Raw genomic sequence first — 10,964 nt, 5'->3', positions numbered from 1 at the left:
ATCACCCCCCTCTCCGTAGTCTCCCATCCTGTATACGAATACTCCACCTGAAATCTGCACCACCTCAGATTCGTGGGGTGATGCCTTTAAAGAATATTTTGTTCGTTAGTTGGAGTGTGTGACATTTTTTCGCTCGTTGAATAAACTAAAAATTTTTGTTCTCCTAGGAATCTTATCGCCACTTTTCCCAACGAACATAGATTTTATTGAATTCTGCGTATCACTCTTGTATTATGCCTTTTTTCTGTCACCATTAACCTTTAAAATACGTGAAATGTGTTCAATACTTGAATAAAAATTGTTATTTTATTTGCCGCAAAAGCACGACTTTTTGAAATTCACAAACTCATAAATTCACAATTTTTTTAGGCTCACATTTATTTTTTTTGTTTTCAAAAAATAAAAAAAAACCTTTACTATTCACTTTCTCCCTATTTCATTTCATCACATTACAGTTTTCTTGCGGACGTAGTTTTGAGCTATTCGTCTAACTGGTAACATTCAGCGTAAGCCGTACGCCAGTAATCATTGATTGATTCATTCATTCAGTTATTCATTCATTCATAAACTCGCTCATTCATTCACTAATTCATTCATTCATTCATTCATTCATTCATTCATTCATTCATTCATTAATTAATTCGGTCGTTCATCATCACTCATCCATTCATTCATTCGTTCATCCACTTATTCATTCATTTATTCATTCATGCTTCAATGATTCTGCAAAGCTCCACCGAATCGATGAACCCTCGACTTGTTTCGCGCTCCAAAACACTATGATCGGTTACGAATAAATCAACGGTAAACGGGGAATTTTAATCGGAAAATATTAAATCGATCCAAAATCTCAGGGCACAAAAGTGTTGCGTATGGAAACGGTAATTGTATTAACGAAATCGAAATAATTAGAAGATAATGAAGCAAAAGAAGTAGAAAATGTTTTTTTTCACTCTACAATTATTTCTCATAGTTCACTTGCCCCTTTCACTGCTCTCCATTCATCTTTTAAAATTAAAAATCTACGGTTAGAGAATAAGGTATTTTTTACTCTTTAAGACGTTTTTTTCCTTGACAAAATTAAGAAAATCTATCTGAGATTTTTTCTTCGGGAAGACGAGATTCGATCCGCAAGTTATTGTAATCACAGCACTTCTTTTCCAGCGACGAGGTGGTCTTTGCATACTTTTGTTTACGAGAATACTTTGATGGTGGCCGCTGCCGCTGTAATCAGCAAAAAATTGCGGGAAAAAGTGAAAAATTCCATAAAAATTGTTCCTCCGAACGTGTGAGAAGAGAGTGATAGTCGCAACAGTTGGCTTAACCGTATCAAATTTCATCTGATTTACAAAGTTCCATCATTTCTATTCGCCGTTAAATTAAGGCCTTAAGGAAAATCTGAATCCGATCTTCTTAGAGGGGTCTGACTGAAGACCGATTTTTCAGAGGAATTAAAAGGTAGTGGATAAACTGATTGTCATCGATCAATCCCTCCGGGATGCTTTTGACTGGGATTTGAAACCGTTTGAGACCTGAGAGCACGTACAGGGCCTGTACAATGAAGGGTGCATTGGCCAAATGATTTGTCGATGTCGCGGTTACCTAAATTCAACCTTTATTTATCGGAAGATAAATAAATAAATAAATAGTTTATTAGCGCGGATTCATCACATGCTTAAAATAAAAGTTTTCCTTTAGAACGCCTCAAATCATTCAAATCATAATCAATCATTAAAACATTCAAAATCAATCACCATTAAAACTACAAGTAGAAATGTTCCTGAATTTTTAATCAATTTATTTAATCGGCATCAGGTTGATGTTATCCCCTGACACTCAATTACCCTATTTTCGCTGAGCGATGTGACGCTAGGGGTATATTTGAGTTTCACTTTTTTTCTGGAATATAAAAAAAATAATAGAAATAATCAAGAAAATATTGGTCACAATTGGAAATCAAAGCGAGTAAATACGCTGCTGGTTTTGCGCGGTCGGGAGATGAACGTGTAGTGTTCTTTTCGTGCCGTCATTTGGTCTGAATGTAGTTCCGCTACTTCTTCCTCCCTCCCTCCACAAAAAAAGAAAAAACTACTAAAGTACCGTAGGAAAAGAAGTAGAAGTGAGAAATAAGTGTGCAGTAAGTACCAGTAGTGTAAGAATCGATTTTATGCATATTTTTTATATTTTTGTACTAATTCCTTACAAATTAAAGGAATTAAAGCTCTTTTCGACACAATTCTCACGCTTTAATGCAGTATGTCACAAAGTTGACGTAGTGTAGAATTTGGATCGAGAACATAGAGTTCTTAGTGTAGAGCAGACGCCAACCTCGTGCCGCCGCGTCGCGTCCACGTGCAAGCGGTCGACGATCAATGAGGGCTGCTCAGCAGCCTAGTCCCAGTCCAGCTGGTACCAATGAATAGGCCGAGGAGCCCAGATCGGAGCGTGTACGGCGGTGTAGGGTTCTAACGTAGGAATTAAAGCAATCCTACCGTTGTTTTTTTTTTTCAAACGATTCTAGGGGATTGAGCGGCGCTACGCCCATACTTGTAATCTACACCTCGACCGCCATGTTTTCCATCACGTCTCCAAACTACGAGGATTTCATGATACGTTGCTTTTGAAATTTCTAACTAGACATCATAACATACCTGCCGATTCGATTATTTCAGGAATTATGATATTATGTTAAGAAATCGGTGCAGACACTAATGAGAAGCAGCTGATCGCAAGAATTGCGGGATTTATGGACGAGCGAAAAATATTGTAGCCGAGAAAAAGTGAAATTGTAATCCAGACGTGTTTGTTACACGATTCTACAACTACAATAAAACTGAAAATGCGCTACAAAGGCGATAGAAAGATAGCAACTAGAAGTCGCAGATTATCTGAAGGTTTAGATTTGGAAAAAAGAAAGATTTATCGCTTTCGAGGATTTCTTACTCCATGTGAGGTAAGATGAAGATGAGAAAAGCTAAAAGCCCTGAAAAGTCCGTGTTTGTTAGAGAAAATCCCAATATATACGTGCTTGCATGCACTTACAAATTTGCCACGTTTATACTTCGAAGCTAGCGATTCTCGCTTGGCTTCGAATGCGAAGAGAATGGAAGCGTGAAGCTCGCAACACAACATCTACCAGTGCTGGTGACGGCGAACAAATGAATGCCGCACAAACCGTCGCCAACTGGCATCGGAGAAAAACCGATTCCCCTTCGAAATGGTGCTCATTATTAGCTAGTAGACGGTTTTATTATGCAGAAAAATACAGCCTACTGAAAAGACGTTCAGAGATATGCGCCACAATATTCTCTCCTTGAATAATGACTCAAAAACTGCGCTGATTCTTATGACTGATAAGTCGTCCAGAGCCTCCGCACGTCCCCGAGTGTTTTTATTTGTAAACATATTAAATTATGACACCTATCAGTGGAAAAATGTAGAAACAATGAAGAAATCACAGCGTCAGTCATGTGAAGAAAAGTTTTCAATAAGAAGCAGAAAACCATCGTATCAAAGATCTTCGAAGTGTACTGGTGTTAGGAAACTGCTGGATGCTCGTAAAACTGATGAAGATGTCACCAGAATCCCTATATCCGCCCACTCCATACAGCCGCAGGCGGTTATAGTCGAATTAAAATGATCTGGAGCCTGCTGTTATTGAGTAACCGGTTGCGCTTGAACTGGCGCGGTCGAGCCGGCGGCTGCCATCGCGTCGGGACCCTGACATGCTTCCCTTGCACGGCGGGTAACTGTTGTGGTCTAAAGTGGTTTGTGCGCATCTTCGCCGAGATACGTCGTCTTTGATCATATTTGAGCCTATCCTGATCGAATCCTGATTCGATTAAACTGTCTCTCTATGCCGCTTTCTCTCCAAATATTCCTTCACCAGGGCGGGTGCGGCCCAAAGTGCGGTTAGAGTAGATCCGTTGTAGCCACACGGTCGATGATCCAAAACCGCCCTAGTGCAAACCAAACCTTTCATCCTTCCGGAGTCGATAAATTGGTTCCAGATTTGTCTGGAGGAAAAACACTGACTTGATCATCGGCTGGCCCCCCAAGTCATTGTGTAGGCCAACACGCGTTCCAAAACCTCAACGATTACGAATTACAGTAAAACGAGTTGGGGCACCCCAAGTGAATTGATAGGCCAGTGAATTTATCTACGGTGCTCAAAACAATGTACGAACTTTCCGGAAAGGTGGACTGTTTCAAGTACCTTGGATCTAAAGTGACTTCCACAGGCGACATTGATCAGGAAGGTCGAGTTTATTCCTTCACCGCTTCCGTCCAAAACGTTCTTTTACGTTCCTAGACGTTCAGGTCGTCTTTTTCAGTATAGGTCTGGAGCTCAAGGCAGCTCGGACAATGCGATCCGGTGTTCTCCTTATAATGTGACCATAAAAGCAAACACGGTTTTTCCGCGTCCACTTAGAGGGCGGGGCAGGATGTTGATGTTTTCCTCGCGTCATCCGCCACAGTACCATATCCACTTCTGAGTAAAGTTCTTCGTTATGGGACACCATCAGCACTAAGATGGTAACGCATCCTTCTAGGCAGCTTCTTCTCCATGCACTCATGGTTCTACATCCCCGTCTACGTTGCTGTCCACACCTCCGATCCGTACATCATGACGGTGGGACCCTTTCTCATTTCTCATTGCAGTAAGTAACCATTTTCGTTAATTTTTTAATGTCATTACCGTTCTCTCCGATATTTATATTGTTCTGTGGCAAGATCTAGATAGACTCTATTTTTCGATACTCTCGTATATAACACAATTTTTCCGAAAAAAAATCCTCAAATCCATTGAATCCTTATCCAATTTTTTTGTTAACGAATAGACCATCCATCACACTTTCGGTGACGTCGAGATTATGGCTACCGATTAAATGACTGGATTTCCTCCTTGATCATTCGCGAAAATCCGGAGATGGCCTCGTCAAAAAAAACGAAACTATAGGTACGCTATAAATCATCCAGATAATTTGTTTCAAAAAATATCCTTGATTGATGAAGCTTGCGGCATTCATTGAGGTTCAGGGGACATCTGGCTGAACCCCGAAAAAAGCTTAGCGCTCGAAAAGTACTGTAGCTGTTACAGTCGCACAGAGTGCCTGCGCATCATCTACAGAATTTTCCCTTTAGTGGTTCGAGACACAAAAAATGAAATGAAATTCGAAATGAATGAAGTGCACTTCTAGTGGAAAAAAGAGTACAAATTCCAGAAATCTGTTCCTGGTCAGGTTCAGCTAACATATTAACCCTTAACTTAACCTAACCTAGACAACCATAACTACGTAATAAGCATTTTTCAGTGATAATAATTAAATCAAATAAAGTAAAAATAAATAGAAATAATAATAAATATGCATATCCATTTGCATGGCGCCACAAACTATTCTCATGGTGTCCCACGTGGGTCCCATGCGCTCGAGATTCTAGATTGCCTTTTTGGACATTATCAATAAACTATTTCCGTGAGAAAGGACTCGACGGATATTTCGATCTGTTTGGATAAGCAGCTGCACGTTTAAAAAAATGAGGAATTTAATGGATAAGTGCAATAAATCCGATGGAATTTATGTCAGGAAGGTACTGAGTCAACAGGATTAACGAAAAGTGCAGATAGATAATAGCGAAAAGACCAGGAAAAAGAGCTACCGTACGGGAAATTTAAAAATTAAATTAAATTTTAAATTTAATTTAATTTACTAACTAACTAACTTAACTTAAATTTAAAAAAAATAATTTTTTTTATTTGAGAAATGTAAAATCTGCACTATTCGGTTAAGAAAAAATTAAGAGAACCTCCATGTAAGTGTAAAGGATGACGAAAGCACTACACATAACATAACCGGTGTTTCCTGAAAAAAAGGCAAACGGATACGGTACATTGACAACCAGGGGTCGAAAAATTAGAAACGAAACAGGACGAACGATATTTGCTTGCAAATTAATTCAAGATTTTAAAGAATTTTTTTAAGTCGCGTAAGAATTGTAGGAAGATCAAAGGAACGATCGATTACTGGCGGCAACCTGGCCGAGATAAAAAAACAAAATTCTCCGTAAAAGAAACTATTTTCAGTACCGTGTATGATCATATCTTCAATAAGGGTGGGCTAGAGATTTTTTCGGTGAAATTCTTATTGTGTGACTGAAATTTCCGATCTTTTGCCGTCTTCAGAGGTTAATTTATAAAACTTTACGCTTATTTTGTCAAATCTCCTACCATCCTGGATCAGTACATCGATAATCGTTCAACATAATGAAAACAGGAGCCTTGTTAAATGTTATTGACTGTGAAATAGAAAAATATAAAAAATAAAATAAAAAATAACATAATCTAATAAGTTAGTATTGACTACTAACTACAATGGACCATTTACTACAAAAAAATTATTAGTAGAAAATATTTTTAAAAAAGAAAAAAAAATAAATTATGTTGAGACTCCAAGACACGTCTGAATTCCCAAACACATTGATTTATGTATGTTGAAAAAATCCTCAAAAGCCGCTAAAACAAAGGCGGTTGTGAATTCGGTGCGAACGCGAAGACACGCGAGAAACTTACGAAAAAAATTCCAACGATGTGAATTCGGAAAATCCAGGCGAAAGCAGCGTATGACATGCTCAGGAAGACACACATAAGAAAATTTTGGTGAATTTCATTCTAATTTCTATTTCTAATTAATTTCATTAGCGTTAGATAAAATACGGTAGCTAGTGTCAAGCTACAGGGAAAATCGCTAAAATCCATGTTAGTTCTTGAGATTTAGAATGGATTCAGATATAAAATACCTTTTTCGCCTTTTTTTTTGAATTTATCGTTTAAAGTCTCAAATTTTACGCGAGCACATAGCTTTACGAAAAAATTACGCCTTCATGAAAGTTGTATTTTCAAGCTCGCTTCGATTAAAATTGATTAAAAGCAAACTATTCGTCGATATGTGTGAAAAAATAGAACGATCTGGTCCCAAAATATTCCAGGATTTGAAAAAAAAGGAAAAACCCTCAATGATACCTCTCTAGTTACTCATTTTCCGTATGAGCGCTTATATTATATATTGTGTCTCCGGAAAAATGACTACAGGACTCGTAGAGGTCATGCAGAGGTCTAGCTAGGTCAATATGTTTCACAAAAATCCAGAGGCTACAGACTCCTCGTAGCTGTTAGCTTCAACTCGACGTCCGCGCCCGTTTATACTCCCCGAGAAGTATAGCACCCTCCGTGAACTTTGCGTTTGGTCGCTCATCGTTTCTCTTAAGGAGTGATTACGAGAGGAAAGAGACGCGAAGCGCGACAAGATGCCGCCCGCTCAAAAATCGATACCTATCAAAGCGATGGAGATGGCAGTGTGAACGCAATGAGTGGTGTTATGGTCGAGAAATAAGGAATAGCTGCAGTCCAACTCCAAGAAGTTCAGAAGAAATGTACTTCGGTGGGAGGAGACTCAACCGCGCTCTTTATTTCTGGAAAACCTCTGTTTCCGCTTCTTTTCTCCCGGCTTCAGCCTACATAGCGTTGATCTTCTAAGACTAATCCTTTGGTTTTAGGAGCTCGACTGACTCAGTTATTCACTTCCAGAAATAGGAGAGCGGCTTAGTGCCCATCACACACTTTACCTCAGAATTTTTCAGTTTCAAATCCGAGAAAGAAACGGCGTCCAAACTACAAAAGTGAAAAAACCGGAATAATTCACCCGAATAATCTATTCCAAGTAGAAATTCGGAACCAAAAAAATGCTATCCAGAAGAAATGGAAGATCAATCCTTGGTTTGAGCGCTAAAATTTATGCCCAACTTAAAAAGCAAAGTAGGATTTTGCAAAAAAGATATGGAAATACTTTTTTGTGAAATAATATCAGGTCGTGGGTAGACAGAAAATCCACCAGGTGGCGGAAGAGCGAGAACTCCTGTCTAAACGATAAAATAATCGAATGTTGAATAAACAACACCATCTGACACCAACGGCGGCCACACCTAGTGGCTTGGACTCAACAGGATCAACAGCTGATCTGATCGACCTTTTCGTGAAGGCCACAGAGATAGGAACGCAATTTTACACACAATATCCACCTACTTGATAAGACTTCTTCCGGAGCACCGAAGTTTTCCTGGAGATTAGCTGAAAATGTGCTTTTAGCACCTGAACTTGATTCTTCATCCCGGTAAACGAGTAATTTTATATGTCATTTGTCGCCTAACTCGCCAATCGCCTAACTTTTATGATCTGGTAAAAATTTCCTCCAGCCACCCCCTTTTCTCTGCGCCTCTTTTTTATTTTGCAGAAATTTTTTCAGCTGCTCGCTGCCTAGATTTTTCGGGGCCTGTTACAACTAAAATAGCAGAAAATTTCTGTAATACCGCAAAGATTTTGTCCAGTGAAGCGAAAATGACTTGAGCAACGGAAGAGAATTCTCGTGTGGGATTCCAGCCGGCAAAAAGATCTAAACTGCGAAGAGAAAGAAAAAAATAGGAAAAGTAGGGAAAAGAAAAATAATTGAAGATGTAAAAAAAAACTATATGTTGCATTTTTATTTATGGAGCACTAGAAAATGCTAATAATTGACTTATACGCATCTTACTGTCCATAAAATGGAACATTTGGCAAATAAGCCGAGAAATTTCTGGAGTCGGATCAAAATTAGTGAGCTCAAAGTGGCGCGAAAGTGGAAAAGTAGCGGCTGCGATCGAGTTGGGACCGACTCTTCCTCGTCAGGGCGACTGCAGCAATCAAGGGTCCCACCTTGATCGAAGCCGCTAGCTCCACCGCGCCACCAGCAGACCGCTGCCGCCTACGTAACTGCACCAAACTTCAGGTGGTTTCGACTCGACCATACCGTAGACGTGAGAGAAAACAAGCAGCATAGAGGTTACAAAAATAAAATATACATAGTTGCTGCATTCTCCGGCAGAAAAACACAAAGGCCATTTTGTGGACAACTGACATGAGGGGTGTACAATTTATACGGGTCGCGGCGAAGTCATTATTTTTTCACCACAGCCGCACAAACACATAAAATATCGCGGATAGTGCGGTACAACATGGAAGTGCACAGAGTCGTAGGAGGAAAGCATTTAGGAGGAAAGCGGTTAACCAGAAAAATTTTCCAGGCAATTATCCGAAAACACTGGAAAAGAACCGCTATTTGTTAGCTATCATCACCATTGAACTTGCCCGCAAGCGAGTAAGTGTATTGAAGGAAGAGACACGAGACAAGCAGAGAGACAGAGAACATGCATGCATGCGTTGCATTGCATCGTCGCGCGTCGCGCTTACCCGGTTGAACAAATTTGGTTGCGACTATAGCAACTACTCGAAAAAGCAAATAATATTGTGGTTTTTTTTGTGTTTTTATGAGCTTTGAGTCGTTAGATGTGATATGAAAGAGAAAATGTTGTGAAAAAATTGTTTACCGCTAGGTTCTCGAGTTTCTCGCACCTTTTTTTAATCACATTCATCAGGTAACAGTGTCACATTTTAACGCAGCTGCCCAATACAAAAGAAATATGAAACTTATGTTTTCGTTCTGTCATACATTGGAAAAACTTAGCGCTCAAGTGATGAAACCTGACGAGCTTTCACAGTTTTTTTGTTGAGCGTTCAAAAAACATGTTTCCATGGAACAAGGAAGTAATTTTTCCTGTACCATTTAATATCCGTGAAATGAACTGAACACGATTATATTGTTAAGGTAATGAACTTTGAAATTTCTCCACCTTTCCATTTTCGTCCAAATATGGGCGTTACATGAGCGCGCGCTGATTCGTCGAATCGCTAGTTAGTCGGGATTACACCACATGATCACTGACTTCCACCGTACCAGTAGTGATGGTTTGACGGAGAGCAACTTGGTGTCAGAGTTAGGTACGAATTACAGCGGACGCGTCGCGTCAGCTGTGCGAACGCAAGGACGAAATCAGTACGATTACAGCGGTTAGTGCACAAATTAGTGATGTTTTCATCGAAAAAGCAAATGGTGCATGTTTCTAATTTAATTTTCGTGCATAGAATGTCAAAGGCAACGTGACTGGATCAATACGTACATTTTTCACACCTAACAAAGCACCAAAGCCAAAGCACACAGATAATCCGAAGGTGAGTGCTCTACGAAACAAGCAAAGCTCATCTGAACACAGCGCGGAGGTCCTAGTAAAGCGGATTTGAGGAGAAAGAGAAGGAAAATAAGGAAAAAAAGCCCACAGGGGTCATCTGGGACCCAGTTCTCATCGATTACAATTACTCTGATCCAACACTACTGCTGAAATATTGACTCTTGGTCCTAGAATTACTTTAACAGCGGCTTAATTCTTGATGGACGAGTTTTCGCGAAAAATCCTCTACTCAGAAATTTCTACTCATAAATGCATAAAATTATTTGCAGGTTGTGTTCAAGGAAATAAACTCGATTTTTTTTTCTGAAAAATTCATTGCTGAAAAATAAGTCTGGTAGAAATTGTGCAAATTTGCGTGAAATGACAGCTTGAAAGTGTGAGGCGCAACCGGAAAAAGTAGGAAAAGAACGAGGGGATTTTCGCGAAACAGAGCCGCATTCACGATGCCGAGCGTGTGGTTATTGGAAGAATTTTTGTGTTATCCACAAGAGAACAATGGATAATCGCCACCGCCGCCGCCCACCGCATGTCAGCGGTTTGTTATCTGTCATATTACAATGTAGAAATGTTGAATTGTCGATGTTTTCTGCGATTGTTATACGGTAGAAAAAGCCCCGGACATTAGATAGGTCTTCTCTGTCGGAGTTTTTCTCCATTTCCCAAGCATCTGATGAGGATACATCGATCTGAAGGGCAAAGCAGTGCAGCTTACTCCGTTGAGGGGAAAAAATCCTGGACACGATGATGAATGGCTGATCCGTATGGTATATTTTTGTAGCGTGTAAAACACGCTGTGTCTAATTCTAAGCGTCCAAGAATTTTTCGGACGCGAGAAAGAGCAAAAGTGA

Source organism: Necator americanus, chromosome I (genome assembly GCF_031761385.1).
Source record: "Necator americanus strain Aroian chromosome I, whole genome shotgun sequence".
Lineage (NCBI taxonomy): Eukaryota > Metazoa > Nematoda > Chromadorea > Rhabditida > Ancylostomatidae > Necator > Necator americanus.
Note: the sequence above shows the minus strand (reverse complement) of the source record.